Source organism: Perna viridis, chromosome 13, assembly GCF_037379345.1.
Source record: "Perna viridis isolate PV_CMFRI_1.1 ecotype Kerala chromosome 13, ASM3737934v1, whole genome shotgun sequence".
NCBI lineage: Eukaryota > Metazoa > Mollusca > Bivalvia > Mytilida > Mytilidae > Perna > Perna viridis.
Genome location: NC_142457.1, coordinates 36147178 through 36166751, shown reverse-complemented (window position 1 = coordinate 36166751; position 19574 = coordinate 36147178). Strand labels below are relative to the sequence as shown.

Below are 19574 nucleotides of genomic sequence, written 5' to 3'. Positions count from 1 at the left end.
GACGCACGTTGGGAGCGTACGTTTAAACGCACGATAGAAGCGCTCGTTTATTTTAGTACTTTGATTTTTTCCCTTGATTTAACTTTATTTCTCTGTTTTTTTTTTGCTATTATTAATTTTTATAATTTTATTAATGTTAATTTCTATTTTATTTTGTCTTCATTATATGTCAATATTATTATTTTTTGTCGTTTGTTTATAATGCGTTTAAACGCACGATAGGAGCTTTCGTTTATCGTGCGTTTAAACACACGCTAGGAGCGTTCGTTTATCTTGCGTTTGGTGAGCGTTTAGCGTGCGTTTGGGTATCGTGCGTGCGGGAAACCTAAACGTCTCAAGGAGTGTACGTGGGAGAGATCTCAGATTTCAAGTATATTATGTTCGAGATTTTGCGTAACGAACTAAGACTTAAAAAATCAATAAATATGTTTTTAAAACATGTGAAAAACGCATCAATAATTTTCAAAAGGGTTTTTATGAAACTTTAAGGAAAATGACTAACACTAGTAAATCTTCAAATGGTCTTTTGCAGTTTGATCTTTTGTTTTTGTTTTTGCGGTTTATATTGCGTTTGAGTCTCTGAAAGCGGGAGACGCATGCCTTGTGGAAGGCGCGACTCAAATGAGGGTAGATTATAATAGGGTATGGAAAAGGCCGATTTCTCTCATTAAATCTCTCATTTTACCAGAAATTGGAGGGGGCGGGGTAGTACATGTAATTTGAAAACAATATGTGAATTTTTTTGAACCCCTTCATGTTTATAGTGAAACATAGACCATGAACTAAGCGCCCACAGTGTCAAACAGTTTGTATTATTTTTCTAAGCATGATTCATTATTTTTCTGAGCATGATTAATTATTTTTCAATTTTGCCTGATTCTTACAGATTCCAGTATTTAAGTTTACAAACACCAGGTAGGTACATGTACATGTAGGGACAAATCCAGGATTATTGATAGGAGATTACATGTAATTTGGTCTAACATGTACTAGTTTCCCAATCGTTTATATACTTCTTCTTGTTGAGTACAAAACCACCACCTGGTGTATCCTCGTACTGGTTGATGACTATATACAAAAGTGATCGGTGCTGGAAGGACCCAAGGTGCAAGTTAAAATCCATATTTTGCAGTGCAGCTAAAAACGAGGATGTGTTGTTTATCTCAGGCTGGTGGATTGCAACTCACTCTTGAACGATTCCAAGGAGTTGCAGGCTATCACTACATGTACATTAGGACAATACATCGGAAAAAGCTACACCCATTTTAATCGGAAGTGCACATGCGTGCTTTGTGAAATATGTCTCACCATGGACACTTCACTTATAAATATAGCGGATTAATACGTTGTTTTAGGATGTTATTGAGTTAGCGGAGTTAATTTCACTGTCATACAATTTGCCAAAATGCATTCTTTTGAAAGTAAACAAAGTAAATCTAAAAACACTGTTTCCGACGACAAGTTCGCATTTCAAATATGTTATAAATCCTAAGTTATTTAGCGGAGTGATACATTGTTTAAAGGTAAGTGATTGGGTCTGTGGAAAATTTAAATTTCTTAACTGTCTATCTTCCTTTGATAGAAATATGTCATCTATTTCTTTTATTTCAATACATCAAGAAAACAGCCTAAAACTTATTTAAATTTATTCTGAAGCATCTAAATACAAAGATAGTTTTGACTGCCATTTCCCCATAGTGTATTTCAACCAAATTTGACAAGTCAATATCTTGAAAAAGCAAAATTTACAAATACTTTAATGGTTATTTCACTGAGGTTATGATCATGAGATACAAATAGTTAGATAATGCAATAAAGCCTATGCGTTTTTTCTTCATGTGCCGCACCTTATACAGATTTTGCTTAATTCTTAGAGAAGTACTTAACAACCCTTTTAAGCACCATTCTTTGTAAGAGTAACCAAGGGACCCAAGGTTATAGCGGTAATCAAAAGAATGTAATCCAGGGACAAAGACCAGACATGGAAAACAGACATACAGAACAAAGAACATAAAGTAACAAAAATCATACATACAAAGTAACAAAAGCAAATGAGCAACTCGGACTCCACTAAAAACTGAGAGAACATGAACCAGGTGCACCGGTGTGGTAAGCGTCCTCTGTTTTTTAGAAACACCCGCCGAGTTGCTCATAAAAAATCAAGTCTGGGGTAGACAATCGAGGAAACTAAAAAGGTATTTAAATTTATCCTATAGATTTTTTTGACTACTTAAGTAAGAAAAAGCATGGGAGGATTTTCACGCCAACTTTCCATAGTGTATTTCAGCTAAAGTTGACCTATCAATATCTTAGAAAGTTTAACACTTTGGTGGAGGTTTCTGGGGGGGGGGGGGGGAGGGTGAGTTATAAATACTTTGATAATACAAAAAAAAAAGAAAGTTAACAAAAATGCGTTTTTTTCTTCATTTGTCACACCTTATACACATTATGCCTGACTCTTAGACATAGAAGGACTTAAATCTTTGTTATTCTTAACAGCTCACTGACTATATGTACCCCAGTAAAAACTCTGACAGATCGAGGAATTAAAAAGGGGAACAATGAGGTGACAGACGAAGACCAAGAAATGTATTAATTAAAGGAGGCTTCTAGTTTACTTGTACATGTATCGTTGCCTCAATTATAACAAATTTTACACAAAATTATCATTTTTCAACATAAGAGGAGCGATTTCAATTCTTCCTACCCCTCTAAGTAAATTACTCAGTGTACAATCATGTATGAATCAGGTAAAGCTGCTTATCTTTTATCTGATAGTGCATTATGCATTTTCAATTCGACTTGATATCCTTGCCTAGAATAATAATAACGATTTTCTCTCAATATCTGTGGAAATTATATATTTTTTTATATTTCACAGATTCAAAATGTCTTTTAACAGAGCTTTCTGTCCCCGAATCGTCCATTTGCTGAGTTTTTCGTTTAATGTATTATTGTATATATATATATACAACATCTCAGAATATGACGACTCTATTTGCTACACTGCTCCATCGGATTAAATTGATACAGGGAAGATAACGTAAACTTATAGAAGGGTCTGAAAAATTACAGATGAACTGTCCCGTACTACCATACATCGTGTACTAAGTTACTGCCCTAGATTAATCCTACGAGGTGGAATGACCCGGCCTGCGAAAGCTATATTTTTATATAGCCTAGCTGGCCGAGTGGTCTAGGGAGCTGGACTTAATGCAGGCGGTGTTGCCATAGATGTCACAGCGGTACGAGTTCGAGTCCCGCGGAGGGAACGACCAAAAATTTGCTTCGCAAATTTGACAGTTCTAACATCGTTGTGAATTTTTCAGACCCTTCTATATATATATATATATATATATATATATATAATATACACACTTTCGTTGCAATTTCACGAGCAGGCTAGTATGTACATGTATATTCACGAGGTAGGTGCAATACTTTCAGTTAATCATTAGGGGAAATGCCCCCCCCCCCCCATCATTGTGGTACTTAAATAGTTTAAATATCCTTGACTTCGCTTACGAGTCTCGAGCAGACGGTAAAAGTACTGTAAAGATAACGCGCTTTGTAAAAACAAACGTGTCCGTATTCCTATCCCAGCAAAATACAAAACCAATGCCTTTCGAATGAATTACTATTTTGTTTAACTAGATACATGTAAGTGTCTGTCTTAAACATCCGATTAAATATTAACTGCAATATATATATATGTGATTATTTCGGTTCATAATATGGCTCTCATCATCATGAACTCGTGGATCGTTAACGATGTATCCATCTGGACCATGAAATCTGATTTATTCAAGGTGTCATAGTTTTCCTTTCCTTTTTCGTCTACCCGGACTTGATTTATATGAGCAACTCGGCGGAATTTTCTACAAAAACAGAGGACGTTTACCCTACCGGTGCACCTGGCCCATGCTCCCAGTTTTTAGTGGAGTCCGAGTTGCTTATTTACTTTTGTTTCTTTGTACGTATTATTTTGGTTATTTCATGTACTTTGTTGTGTTTGTCTGTTTTCTTTGTCCCTGGAATGTATTCTTTTAATTTCCGCTAGAATCTTGGTTCTCTTGATTACTCAGGGACTGCCTATTTGTATAAATTAATTTTCTCTGCAGAGGAGGTTTCCTCTGTAATGTTCAATTTATTCACAGAAGATAACAGTTACCCTTTAGTTAGGAGTAACTTATCTTTTCATCTGTTCATCTTGTGTTTAGGTCAAGACTACCGTACATCAGGTAATTTGGCAAAACCAGGTTTTATTTTTGAAAAGTAATAAGCAAATGAGCTAGGTTTCGCTAAAAAATAAATTTTAATTTTTCATGTATATTACTGTAAGTCTACAGTTCTGCTAAAACGTTTTTACTTTACTTCAACGCAACAGAAAACAATCTTTTTCATTTCCGTTTGATCATCATAGTGGTTAACTTTAGTGAATATTTTTGTCCCTTCCAAGTACTCCAATTGACACCATTGGCATATGAAGAATGATTTCCTCTTAGATACAGTCCGTTTAAGTTACTGGCGTGACATGCACCATACCACCACCCACCTTTGTAGATTTTAGCCCGATTTATCGTTATCCTTGTCTTTTGTTGTAAATTTACTTCCATTTGGATGAGTTTTCATAGAATCTTCCGAATTACAAATATAAGGTGAAAATGATTTTTATATGAATTATATATAATTGTCTTTTGGATGATTCTGTCATCTGGATATCAATTGTAAGGTTATCGATTTTAAACTATTAGCTGCATACGTGTACTAAATATAAATTCACGTATCGTAAAACTGTAACAAACGAAAGCCAGCTGTGAATAATAGAACATTAAATATTAAACACAGATCCTCTTCGCAGACCTAATAAAACCCGCATTACTCCGCTCTTTTATGTGCTTGCTCCCTGTATACGTGTTCTATGACTTACTGATATTGCATAAAAGATTCGTAAAAAATCAATATTTTGCCATGCAGTATACTCATCAACTTTAAATAGAATAAATAGTACTAGGGATAGAACAAACTCTCCTGTGAATTCATTCAGGTTTTATACATAGGATATACGTCACTTTTTTCTTTGTACAGTACTTGAATCGGGTAAACTTACCATTCTTTTGTATATGAGGGATGGGTAGATGTGGAATAGAGATGGGTGGAATAGGGATTGGTAGATATGGAATAGGGATGGGTAGATTTGAAATAGGGATGGGTAGATGTGGAATAGTGATGAGTAGATGTGAAACAGGGATGGGTAGATAGATGTGGAATAGGAATGGGCAGATGTGGAATAGAGATGGGTGGAATAGGGATGGGTGGAAAAGGGATGGGTAGATGTGGAATAGGGATGGGTAGATGTGAAACAGGGATGGGTAGATAGATTTGGAATAGGGATGGATAGATTTGAAATAGGGATGGGTAGATGTGAAATAGGGATGGGTAGATGTGAAGTAGAAACCACGTAAAAATTAATTCGAAATAAGAGATTGAATGTTGGAAAATTGAAAAATATATGAAATTCTAATCGATAATTAAATAATTGAAACAATAAATAGGTAATAAGGATTATATTTATTGGGATGGGTATATGTAATTAAGATTGTATTTATTGGGAAGGGTATATATAATTAGGAGTGTATTTATTGGGATGGGTATATGTAATTAGGATTGTATTTATTGGGAATATTATAAAGAATGGGGTGGTATAAAGGGTATATGAGAAGCCTATTACGAGTTTATGTTTGGTCTTCAAACATTATGTTGAATCAACTTGGAAAGATTGTTTGATTTGATATCAGTGTTTGGATTTAAGTTTGTATAATTTAGTAAACAGCTTCCTGCAGGACATATCTTGCTGCTCATTGATTGACGAAGCCAGAAAGTAAGAGGATGATTTATGCTTAATATATAGTGCTTACTTAAGTTTCATTGACTTTAACGTAAATCTTTGTACCTGTACATACATTTATTCATAGATCTAGCATTCTGTGGTCGATTTTAAGCATGCAGTGTGATTTGTTCGCTAATTTTTCACATGTGAAATTGAATTGAGAATTCGATGCGACTAAACATCTAGAAGCAGTCTGAAATACGTCTTGTATTAGGTGTTAAACTTAAGGTCCAGTGATCTAGTATGTTAAAGGAAAGAGGAAAGGTCAGACATAAACACCTTTACAAACATAGCCCTAATTCATATCCTAATCATTATTATTGATAATGGACTTACCAGCATCGCCGCTGCATCTGCCCATACCCAGATATAATTATAATATCCAATACGTTCTGTGAGCTACAGGCTAAAAACCTTTAATTCCACTTTCCATAGGCTTCTATGCTAATTTCACAATATTCAATGGCTTCTCTGGATTTACCTTAACTTTAACCTGCAGAGGACTATATATCAGCATGATTCTACATATGTCAGCTCACAATCCTCAGAATGGCATGTGGGGTTAGCAGACTTGCAGTGCAGTACTGGTCACCGGAAGTGAAGGGTCTATAAATAGCATGGGAAATCTCAGTGTTTTCACAAGATAGGGGTATACTTAAAAATCATTATGGAGATTAGGCTTCACATTACAAGAAGCAAAATGCACCTATAAAATGTACAGAAATGTTTTTCCTTTCAGAAACCGTTTAAATTTTTTAAATAAGATGAGAACTTTTTTCACAGCACTATGAGGAACAGGGGTAATTTCTGCGTAGGACTATTTTTGCGTACGTTCCAAATGCTCATTGGTTGAATTGGTGGTCTGTAACCTACAGTTAACTTACCATCACCGCAGTTGTATCTGCTCACAACAGATTATATCAACTACTTCCTGTGAGCTGCAGTTCACTTACCAGCATCCCGGCTGTATCTGCTCACACCCAGATTATATTCAATATTTTCTGTGAGCTGCAGTGTACTTACCTGCATCGCTGCGGTATCTGTTTACCTCCAGATTATATCAAATAATTTTTTATGATGATATCCAATACTTTTTGTGAACTGCAGTGTACTTACCAGCATCCCCGCTGTATCTGCTCACACCCAGATTATATGATTATATCCAATACTCTCTGTGATCTGCAGTGTACTTACCTGCATCCCCGCTGTATCCGCTTTTATCCAGTTTATAACCACTACTCTCTGGTCCAACCGTAAATGCGTACTTACCAGCATCCCCGCTGTATCCGGTTATATCCAGTTTATAACCACTACTCTCTGGTCCTACCGTAAACGTTCCATATTTTGCGTATTTTCTATCAAGTTCGAAGTCTTCTAAATCAATCCTTAACATGTACGTTCCTTCTGACGTTATTTGGTGGATGTTGTCGTTTCCTGGAAGAAACAGATTATATTATAATGATGCCAGAAGGACAACTGCTTAAATTAGAAAATTTTGTTGTTTTTGCTAACATGTTACTATGTCTACAGTGAGTAAAATGCATATTTTCAAATATGATAAAATAGGTAATCAAACCTGCATCAAGTAAATAAGAAGTTGTTTCTTAGATGATGACATTATTTTCTTGTCAATACTATGACCGAAAAAAAAATCAGCATTGACAAAATAACTTAATTTTGTAAACTTAATGCAAAAATTACCAGAAGTCGTTATGTTTTCTCATTTGCTGAGGTCTCACAATTAAATCTTTCAAAACTTCGTGATTAGTTTTCAGTTGTGTCAAAAACGTAGATATATACAGTATCATGTGTTTTGTTGTGAAGTTGTTAATTTTCATCGGTGTATAATACATGTGTATTATGTGTACTTCGTTACAACTGTAATACATTATCTATTTACTTCAATGTACCACAGCTTTTTAGTTGAACGAAGCTTAAGGAGGTAGATCTAGGTTAAGGGACTCCTCTCTTAAAATCACTTGAACATTTTTATTCAGCATATTACATCAATCTTATGAAGCATCTAATTCACTTGGATTGATTTTATTCTGCTTCAATTGAAAGCTTTAGAGGCTTTGGTATAATTAAATATGATACAGACATATCAATGATTTAAAGAGTTATCTATCTTACCCCAAGTCTATCTCTTTAAGTGCCTATACAGACTATTTTCATTAACAAAATTCTTAAAAGCGTTTATAAAATTATATATAGAAAGTTACCGAACAATGATTCGTGGCAAAATAGGTATGACACCTAAACGGAGAAGTTTGTACCGCAATGGTCCTAACTTGGCATTACAAACGAAATGTTGGCTTAAATCTAGATTTTACAGCGCGCTGCTAATTCTCTCTTTTCCATTGGGGTGTGGATATACCCGTGGCGATTAAAAAAAAAAAAAAAAAACGGCAGCTAGTTAATTTTTAACCCAACATTTACAATTATTTATCTATATTGTCATCATATAACATGGACTGAATTTTCGAGATAGGTCCAGCCTCGTATTGGATTTTCTAAATATGGTCTTCATTTCCTTATATGGAATATTACGTTAAAATTTAAACATTGTGTACATGTAGTAAATCAAAGAAGGAGATCGCAGATCGCAGTAAAGGAGGTGAAACGGTAATATGAACTGAATATATCACTGACAGGTGAAGAATTTAACAACATATATTATTTTATTTAACAGATATGCTTTGTGTATACATGCATGTGATTGTGAATGGCCTGGATTATTTTGTATGTTCAAAGAGGGGGTAAAGGAAAAGAAGTTAATTAAAAAAAAAACTGATAATTCCAGCTATTCCAAATTCATTCTAAGTTTTATTATGTCAGGAACACTTTGTTGTGCTTTGTAGAACAAAATTATTCTGATAGGCAAAATTTCAAATTCAATGAAGAGAGAATGTATCACAGGGTTCACAAGAGGTTATTTTTAATGGGGCTGCACAGCCCTGTAATTTGCTTACCCTGTTAAAATATTTTGAGGCTCACCCTATAATTTACTTGCCCCACCATAACAAGATCACCATTAGGTGGGAAGAGTCACAATGAAGAAAACTATAAGACAAGAAAATAAAAATAACATTTATTTGCATTTAAATAAATGAAAAACTTCAATTAAGTATCTCCAAGAGTACTAAGAACATGGACTAATGGTTGATTTGTCCCATTCTAGAATTTCAATCTGTGTTGGTCCCTGTGTTAGGGGCTATAACTTTCTTAATGATCAGAATAGTAACAATAGATTAATTGATATCTAGATTCTGTTTCAGCTTGAACAAGATCAGAAGATTTTTGTATCCCCACTGAACCTCTTGATTTCATTAAGAGTTTTGTTACCATGGAATAAAGTGGTGTAAATGGGGTTTGAAACTTCTGCTCTAATTGTTTCGACATACAATTTATGCACAGTTTTTTTAAAACCAACTGTGTGGTATAATAGAACTTCTATCCCCGTCATGTAGTATCTTGCTGTGGAGTATCTTCATCCCTCCTCGCTTCTACTAACCAAGCTCTAAACTGTAAAAATGATATTCTATATTGTAGTAAAAGTGTATTATAATATATACATGTAACTAGATATCATTGAGATGGAAACATCTGGGTGCCCACATATGAATTTCTCAGTTAATTAAAAAAAATCTTTAATTTGACCTTGAGGTGAAGGTTCAAGGTCAAGGGTCACCAAATATGATACACAACACATTGTCTTTGGTTGATCTACCCACATACTAAATATCAAAAATCTTCATCGAACGATAACAAGATTGACCCTAAGGTCAAATGTGACCAAATATAGTACACCAATATAGAACCATTAATTGTGATTTGTTCATCTATTTCCATGCTAAATATCATAAGCCTGCATTGAAAGAAAAAAAAGTAAGTTTCCCGGACACTAATTTCTCACCAATAAGTCATAAATTTGACCTTGCGGTCGTATTGGTTCCGAGGTATCGCCGGGGGCCAATACGGCTGTCGAGACCAATATGATTTACCGAAACCTACATGTATAACAGGGCCAAAATGAAATTACATATTAATTGACAATTTTATTAACCAACTCAACTAGATGATTTGTAGAACAGATGTTTTTGCGTTTTACCAAGAACATGTATGTTTATTTGCATTGCTTAGTCTTAAACATCACTTTTTGTGCAAAGTAGAAGATTGTTTTGGGTGTTTCTGCAGCTTTTAATCCTGTTGATCAAAGTTCCTGAAAGAACACAATTCTGAAAGCACATTTTAGATATACAAATGTGCAATTCAAGTTATAGTATGCCCTTTTGTTTTGGACATTACTAAAGGGTTGCCTGTTATAATAAATTATTTGTTCGCATATCATAATTATGTTGATTAAGTTCATAACAACACACTGCTACATACGGATGAAATCAGTTCTAACCTCCCACAAAACTGTCCTAGAACTGTCAGAAGAACAGTTCTATGACAGATTTAGAACAGTTCTCGTACCATTCTAGAGTCAGCTCTTCTGTCTTGACTTGATTAAGGATCGGATTAGTGTTCCGTTATTTTGTTGTTACGCTTACTCAACTGTTTGAGTCGAATTTAAAATATAAACAAATTTCTGCGTTAATTTTACCGTAAATATTTTATGATTTAACAACTATCCCGAAATCAAGGATAATATGTAGAAGTCTCGAAAGCGCGGGGAGGGGGAGGGGGGCACTCAAATACTTCTTTGGTAATTATGTCCTAGTCATTGAAAGCTAGAAAATAACGTCCAAAATTTTACAAACCAAACTTTGCCGAATCTTGTGAAGAGACAAACAAAATTAAAAAATGAAGAAAGTCTACAGGACATTTCTGTATATTGATCTGTGATGCAACTGAAGATACTTGTGTATCAGATATTGCTGTCTAAAATAAAGAAGAGAGGGTGGACAGGGGAGTCTTCATCCCCGCTTCCCTTACCCTAGACCATTGCTTCCCGATCCCTTTTATTAGCTTTCTGTATCTTCCATTCCCCGTTCCCCGTCCCATCAACAACCGCTCCCCGTCCCCGCCATTTTAATCACAGATTTCCGCCCACTTAACCCCCGTATACGTATCGATCCCGTCCCCCTCACAGAAGAAAAACCTCCGTATAGAAAGTCTGCATTATTATATTCAACAACGTTCGACAACTACATTACTTGAATTTGTATTGACATACCTTTTATTTTACACCAAAATCAATTTATTTTTATAATATCGTTTTCGTTTTCAGTCAGAATCGCAACGCAATATACTAGGTATACCTCTAGTATGAAAATACAATTTTATGTATTCAAATATGGTGTTTTCTTCATACGTCTGTTATTTTCCCACCAAGTATGAGTTTGATATGCGAAATATTAAAAAATCGAGAACCGCGGACCCAGAAATTTTTTGATAATTTTATATTTCGATGTTACATGGTATATTCTAACCACATGAACAAATTAGACAAATCATGAGTCCGTCGCCCCGCCTTAATTAACAACACTTCTTGATCAATATTAAAATTATACAAATTCAAAATTCAATTAAAATTCGAATTGGTTGATTGGATAAAGCATAGTCAAATACAATTTACAGAAAATTGATATTTGCGTAATCCAATACATGTATTGACAAAGAACACCGTGCACCCCCTCACTCATCAACTTCATGGTGATCTTAGGTACCTTTATACCTACCGTTACCGAATCAATTTGTCACCAAAGAATATTCTCGGATTCTTTTCCTGTATAAGTCTATAATTGTACCCCTCTGGGTCAAAAAGCCAAGATTGTTGTGACTCAATTGTTTGAGATTCTTAGCCTTCCTAGGATAGAGTGTGAATAAACTAAAAAATGTTAAAAATATTACACCTACCCCTAGAAAACTGGTCTCAGTATCAAACAAAATTCTCATTCACAGCAGAATTTAGTCATTCATAATTAAGATAATGATGTACCTAACATATCTGATCAATTCAGGCGCTTATATTTTCCTTATGGGGTGACATTACTATAAGATCGGAAGAATGGGAATTTTCTACTATATCACCCGATATTGTATTTTTTTTAAATACCGTAGTTTAAACAAGCTTTTGTGTGATACGGTTCATTAAATTCATGTCTTAGCTTCAAAATGAGCCCAAGTAATAAATATTTGAACTTTTCTAAGTCAAGGTAGGTGCAAAATTGCAACTCTAACCCATGATAAAAAATGCCTCAACATGAGCTAAAATGTTAATTTTTGGCATATAAACGGTGCACAATAGACATGTTGGGTACTATTGTTTTAATTATCGATGTATTCAACATATTCTCTCATTTCAGGGGACGGCGTATTTCTCAGTTTTAATGTGATGATAAGGAGTTTTTCATAAAAAAGGGAGAATTTTCAGAATTTCATATTTTCTTTAATTTCACCTATAATTGGCAATTTCTTTCAAATACCGTACTTCAAACAAACCAAGCTTTTGTATAGTCAAATACAATTATATAGTGCCTTAGCTTTCTAACTAGCCCAAGTAATAAATATTTGAAGTTTTGGTGCACCTGGTCCATGCTCCCAGTTTTTAGTGAAGTCCAGTTGCTCATTTACTTTTGTGACTTTGTATATATGATTTTAGTTGCTTTATGTTCTTTGTTGTGTGTGTCTGTTTTCCATGTCTGGTCTTTGTCCATGGATTATACTCTTTTGATTACCACTATAACATTGGTTCCCTTGATTACTCTTTCAAGTTCAAATAGGTGGAAAATTGCCACCCTACCCATGATAAAAAATGCCTCAACATGCACTTAAATGTTAATTTTTGGCATATAAAGGGTGTACAATAGACATGTTGTGTTCTAGCCTGCTCATTTAAGGCGCGTATTTTTTCAGTTTCATCTGTGGCAACATCCCTTCGGCTCCTGCGTATGGAGTGTTCATATCATAACTCATACGTTATGCCAGAGCTTGCTGAAACTACGCAGACTTTTTGTATCGCGTTAGAACTCTAACAAATAGGCTTCTGGAACAGGGTTATGTTGCTACAAGATTGAAGTCATCACTACAGAAGTTTTATGGTCATCATCATGAACTCGTGGATCGTTATGGTGTATCCATCAGCACCATGAAAACTGATTTATTCAACGGGTCATAGTTTTCCTTTCCTCGTTTGTCTACCCCGGACTTGACTTTTTATGAGCAACTCGGCGGGTGTTTCTAGAAAAGCAGAGGACGCTTACCCTACCGGTGCACCTGGTCCATGCTCCCACTTTTTAGTGGAGTCCGAGTTGCTCATTTACTTTTGTTACTTTGTATGTATGATTTTAGTTACTTTATGTTCTTTGTTGTGTATGACTGTTTTCCATGTCTGGTCTTTGTCCCTGGATTACATTCTTTTGATTACCGCTATAACCTTGGTTCCCTTGATTTCTCTTTCATAAAAAGGCGTATTTTCGGATTTTCATATTTTCTTCCATTTCAACGTTAATTGGCATTTTTCACAAGTACCCTACTTCAAACAAAGTTTTGCATATACAAACACCTATATGTAGCATCTAAGCTATCATATGAACCAAGGCATCGCATACTTTAACGTATCACAAGCAATAAAGGGGAAAGAATGGTACCCCATACCTACTAAAACCCAGAATTCGTATGTGGTAAATTTGCATTTTTTTTAAATGGTGTTGGATACATGTATGCCAATCATTCATCGTAGTTGCGTCTTTGAAACCTAATATGTATAAAAAAAACAATGATAGCAAACAAAATCAAATCATGTAAAACTGATATTTTAAACAAAAAATATACAGTTTACGTGTTAAAATAGGTGATAATCGTTTTATTTTTAAATTTCCCTTTTGTTTGAATATTTTGTCGTCATCGGGACAATAAAAGCATAATTTGGCTTGAAAATGTGATTGATACAAGAAGATCTCCATAATAAATGCCAGACAGACATTGCGTGCAGTTCCTGTATACTATAAACGATAATTTTCTTTCATACGGGGCAGATTTTAGTGGGTATGGGTACCATTCTTTCGGTCAAATGGCATGGAATATGTTTAATGGTGCATTGCCTTGGCTGATTAGAAAGGTAAGATGCTACATAAATGTGTCTGAATATACAAATGCTTGTTTGAAGTAGGGTACTTGAAAACATTGCCCATTACAGGCGAAATGGAAGAAAATATTAAAATCCGGAAATTCCCAATTTTATGAAAAACTCATTATTGTCAGCTTGAAACTGAAAATAACTCGCCTGAAATGAAAAGATATGTTGAATACATCGATAATACCATACTTTAATAATTAATATATGATATAATGAACATGGTATGTCAAAATGGTGGGCCTTGGGGTGATATAGGACTCTCGGGTTGATATACCGCATGTCGGTGATACAGATCATTTTGATCTGTAATATTTAGTTTGCATCATTCAGGCATCCTAAATATTTAGCATGATATCGCAACTTGTAATGTACATGATACGAATCGAGAGATGAGTTTATAGTTTCAGCTGCTTATAAAAAAGACCTAAGTCTACGATGTCCTAGGCGGATCCAGAGGATACATGTATAGTAGCGGCCTCTCTCAAAAATGCTCGAAGATTTCTCCCTTTGAGTCCGCCACTGGTTTAATAGCGGCCATTGAACCATACGTTCTAGATTCACATAATTTTGACTCATAATTACGGAGGAGGCATTTAATTTATCGTAAACGATTTCAATAAAAACTGTGCTCTCTCCTTTAATAACTGCGTTATTATTAGATCGACCACATACCTGTACCTTTATTTCTAGGCAACGCTGGTAACTTTTAAGCTAGGGATGCATACGTAAAATTTATGTAGCAGGCGACTACTTAAATGCTTCTTTAAGTGTCAACTAGACTTACATGTGTAGTGTTATTTAGTACATGTACTCATAAAGTTTGTGTTTGTCTGTTAGATTTTGTTTTTTTTTTTAATTATAAATTTAGTAAATTGTAAATTCATGGCAGAACAACATGGTCACATTTATCATTAATTACAACCAATTAAAACCGAATATGAGTTCACAAATCATCTAAGAACCTAATATGTGTACATCTTTGTTGTGTTGAGTTCAACACGACTAAGATGCAAAAGGCTATGTGAAGAAAATTTCATTTACAAGCAAACACGGACCCATTCACTGGAATACATGTACAATACACTCCTTTGTTCGATAAAGGGTTCAGAAAGGCAGGCCAAACCAATAAGATATGTACTGTTTTTAGCCATATACCAAAAATGTACATACAGAACTGCATTCAATCTAATTATGATATCCATAAGTAAATGTACATAAACATAACAAAGTTTTGCATTGAAAAAAAGCCATTTGGTCAGATATACATTGTTGGAAAGAGGTCTGATTCGTCATTAACATACATGTAAGGTTGATTTTATCAAAACTTTGCTAATTAGCTAGGCTAGCTCGATCCGGTTTGATCTGAGAAGGCCTAGAGTGTACACTTATATTGTTCATGGATTGGTGATTTCGTATATAGTATATATAACGTTTATTTAGAAGTCGGATGATATATTGTGGTTCTTCTGAAAGCTAGTTGAAAATGACCGGCGCAATTGAACATTAACGTTTTAATGTCGGTTGAGTCGTCTCTCTGAACGAGAAATCCGGTCAATTACATTTCATTGAGGTCGCAAAGAAAATGTTAAGTGTTGCCGAACAGTTTTCTGTTGAAAAATGAAGCTGCAGGTGCATAAGTTAAAGTCGGATGCTCGGAATTTCGAGTCGGAGGCTCGGATGTCGGAGTCAGAGGTTACTGATCGGATTCGCAAGATGGCAGTGATTTCGATATGGAGTATGGCGCATTGAGGCAGTCGCAGTTGCAGAAGTTGAATCAACAAGAGAAGAAGATGATGTTGGAGAAATAGTTGAAAAGGAGAAAAGAGGTTGGGATGAGTGAGAAAGAATAGAAGAAGAAGGATGAAAGAAAAGAAAAAGGTGAAGATCTTTCTGGATTAGTTTCTGGTAACATTAATTATAAGAAACATGTTAAGGTTAAAGACAATCATCCGGTTTCATAAAACTTCTCAAATTGAGATTTTCCTGAAATCCTTAAGCTTCCCCAAATCAAATTTGACCAATCAACATTTGGAATTGGCGATTTGAGGAAAAACACAGGACTTGAAGAAATTTTCAACTTGAGATTTTGTTTAAACGAAACCCAGGCCAGGATGTTAATATAAAAAAGTAAGGAAAAAAAGTAATAATATTAAAGTATAGCTTCACGTAGAGTTAGAAAGATTCTAGATTTATACAGTTCCACGGAATCAGTTAGTTGTTATGGTAGTTCTGATACGAATGATTCTGATGTATCTTGTAAAACTTTAATGAAACGCAAATACAGACGTAGAAAGAAGTCTGGTATTTTTTTTTATAATCTGTATGATGAGGTTGTGATTTAAATATGCTGGGTCTAAGATACATTTTGATGATTTAGAGTTAAATTTATTTCCGGGTACTGGAAATTTTATTCTGAGCAAAGATTACTGGGAAAGAGAGAGACGACCGAACATAGTTATTAGAATAAATTACATATTACACAGAACTTCATGAAAGGAAGGGTTTGAAAAAACAAAACAAAACAAAACAAAACAAAACAAAAACAGCATGCCCATATAATAAGGCAAACAGAGAATGGTTTAGCTGATTGGTCTTAGTACTTCTAAAATTTGAAACCCATATTTTGATTAAATATGTTAAGACTTGTGAAAAATCAAATTTGTTTTTTTAAATTAGAATTTCAAGTGAGAATGTAAAAAGGACGAGATATTGTATTTGTCCTCGGCGTTTCAGAGAAAAAAGTGTGTTCATGAAATGTCGCAGTTTGGTAAATTTAGAGGTATAGATCGGTTCCTCTATCACATGTGTGCAATTTGTTGGATGAAGGACAGGAACCGATCCTTACATCCTTGAAGCATGTTCGTGAAATTGTCCACATCAAAATAAATGACTAGAGTCAGAGTTCGATGTATATACGCCGAGCAAAAGGCTTTTGAATTCAATCCTATGGCATTTCGTCAAGTCAGTAATCAAAACTACTAAAGGAAGAGGCCGGTTTCTTTTAACCGCAACTCATCTTAAATCATACAAGATCGAATATAGTTGTGATACGAGGTATAGATGTAGTGTGGTGTACTTCCTAAATTTGAAATAATTTTTTATACGGAATACGCTTTCGCGCATGCTCAATCGACGTACATGAATATTGTACGTTCATTATTTTACTTAATTAAACGACATTCACCACTTTTTTAGGTGCAAAACTGTCCAGACATAGAAAGGTGTAGAACGTGTCGAAATAAACCTTCCCCCTTCTATGTATAAACATCTGCGCACGAAGTCCGGACCCGTCCCATTTTAATGTGTAAACTAGTATGACTGGTAAACCCTTACCCATTGTTTTGAGTAAAATATTGACTTATTTAATGAATTATTTAAAATTCAGGAATTTAATATGCACCTTTTAACTTGGTGGAGCAGAACTTTAAGAAAATAAAAGGGTGTTCAACACTTCCCCCCACCCCACCCCCACAAAAAACCGACTGGTTTATCAATCACAAACAACAGGAAATGACAGTTTTACACATTTTAATAGAATGAATTGAAAAATGTTAGTGGAAACAATTTCCCATGTGCCAACCATTCCTTATGCGGGTATGTTAGTGTAAACAATATTTATTCATGAAAACATACAAAATATACTATTAATTTACATAAATTAACAATTAAGATTCAGAAACAAACTCAAAGCTTTTATAAATCTGATTCCTATTAAGATAAACACACAAAAAGTAAACACAAGTATGACAGCTTGCTCAGATTGTTTCGTAGAACAAATATATAGTATTAAATGTCATAATTTATAATTATTATGATTAAACAATAAGTAGTAAAGTGTAAATAATTTAAGATATTTAAAGTTAGATGATGAAATGCAGGATATACTTGCAGATTATTAGGATATGAAACGTTTTGTCTTAATTATGAAATTTTGTACCAACAGAAATATATCACTATTTTGTTTGTCGGTTAATTCATTTGAACAGTATAATAAGAGCTTTTCATCAACCGTAACAGATAATTGTGTTAAAGGATCCAGCAAATATCTTTGTTGATTTTTGTATAAGGGACAAGTTGGTAAGAAATGACTATTAGTTTCAAGGGAACCGCGGCGACAGTGGGTGAATCAGTTAAATTCCTTACAAATAAATGGGAATTTAGAGAACTTGAGTTCATGCGCATACGTGCGTGTAACATTTGACCGAGACGACACCCGGTGTAGAAATAGACTGGGACTTTGTTGTTGAGATCTTGAAGTTTCCTTTTAAAAAGCGAAATTGAATTACATGTCCTTCTCCGGTTGAAGCAATTTCCAGAGTTTGATAGATGAAGGTAGGAAATAGCCCGCATAAAGACTGGTTCTAGTGTTTATATTTAATAAATTGTCCGTCTGTTGAGTATTATGCTCGTGTCTACTACCGACACGGTTGGGCACTAAATTAATTATTGTTGACCATTTTATGAAAATATAATAATTTGTGTCTCTTACGTCTGTTTGTCAGTTTTTCCCATCTAGTTTCGTCATAGAGTTTTAGAATGCTGGTTAATTTTGTTCCACCTGTTACAATACGAGCAGCGTCTAATTGTACATTTTCAATTTTATCAATAAAAGTTTGGTTTTGATTATCCCTGGTTACATCCGCATATTCCAAAATCGGACATACAAAAGACAAGTTTAATTTTTCAAGACTAAATCTATCTAGAACTGATTTTAATTTTCTGAGAATGTTGATTCTTTTGTACAATTTGTCAATTATGTAATTGCAATGGTCTATCCATTTACCATCACTCGATATATAAACACCTAGGTGCTTGTGATTTTCAACAGATGCAATTTCGTGACCGTTCATTTCTAGTGAATGGTGAATAGGTTTATTTACTTTACCAGACACAATCATTGTTTCAGTTTTTTTGAGGATTGAATTTCACTAGCCAATCTTGAGACCATTTATAAATTTTTGAGATATCACTATTTAAAGTTTCAGCCGCGCTAATAGGATTATCAACAATAACATATAGGCTTGTGTCACCAGCAAATAGTTTGATTGTTGCTTGAATTTCGTCAACAATGTCGTTTATAAATATTAGGAACAACAAGGGTCCAAGAATAGACCTTTGTGGTACTCCAGCATTTATACACAACCAATCCGAATGTGACCCATTTAAAACAACCCTTTGAGTCCTACCCTATAAATAGTTACGAAACCGTTCTAATATACTACCCGATATCCCTGATTTTGTAAGCTTGAATAATAGACCTTTGTGCCAAACTCTGTCGAAGGCTTTTACTTATGACACAAAAGACAACTCTTATTTCTTTTCCAGCGTCAAGAGCTTTTACGAAGTCATTAGATCTGTTTATTAATTGGTTCACAGCAGAATCCCCTTTCGTAAGTCCAGACTGATGTTCGCATAGGAGTTGGTTTTGTCTTAAATGATTATAAACGTGTTTGTATACACAGCGTTCCATACATTTCGACATAATACACAAAAGGAAAATTGGTCTGTAGTTTTTTACGTCATTGGGTTTACTATTTTTAAATACAGGAGTGACATGCGCTTTCTTCCACTGAGATGGAAAGATAGATTTTTGTAAAG

The 19574-nt window shown here is 34.5% G+C and overlaps 1 protein-coding gene across 1 annotated transcript in view; it reads left to right on the top strand.

The window, feature by feature from the left end:
- Window positions 1-8505: 8505 nt before the first annotated feature.
- Window positions 8506-19574, top strand: part of LOC148600645 (uncharacterized) — a 29377-nt gene continuing 18308 nt past the window's right edge. Inside the window, exon 1 of the mRNA XM_088557904.1 lies at window positions 8506-8544. The gene's annotated coding sequence lies outside the window, so the exon portion shown is untranslated. The remainder of the gene's footprint in view (window positions 8545-19574) is intronic.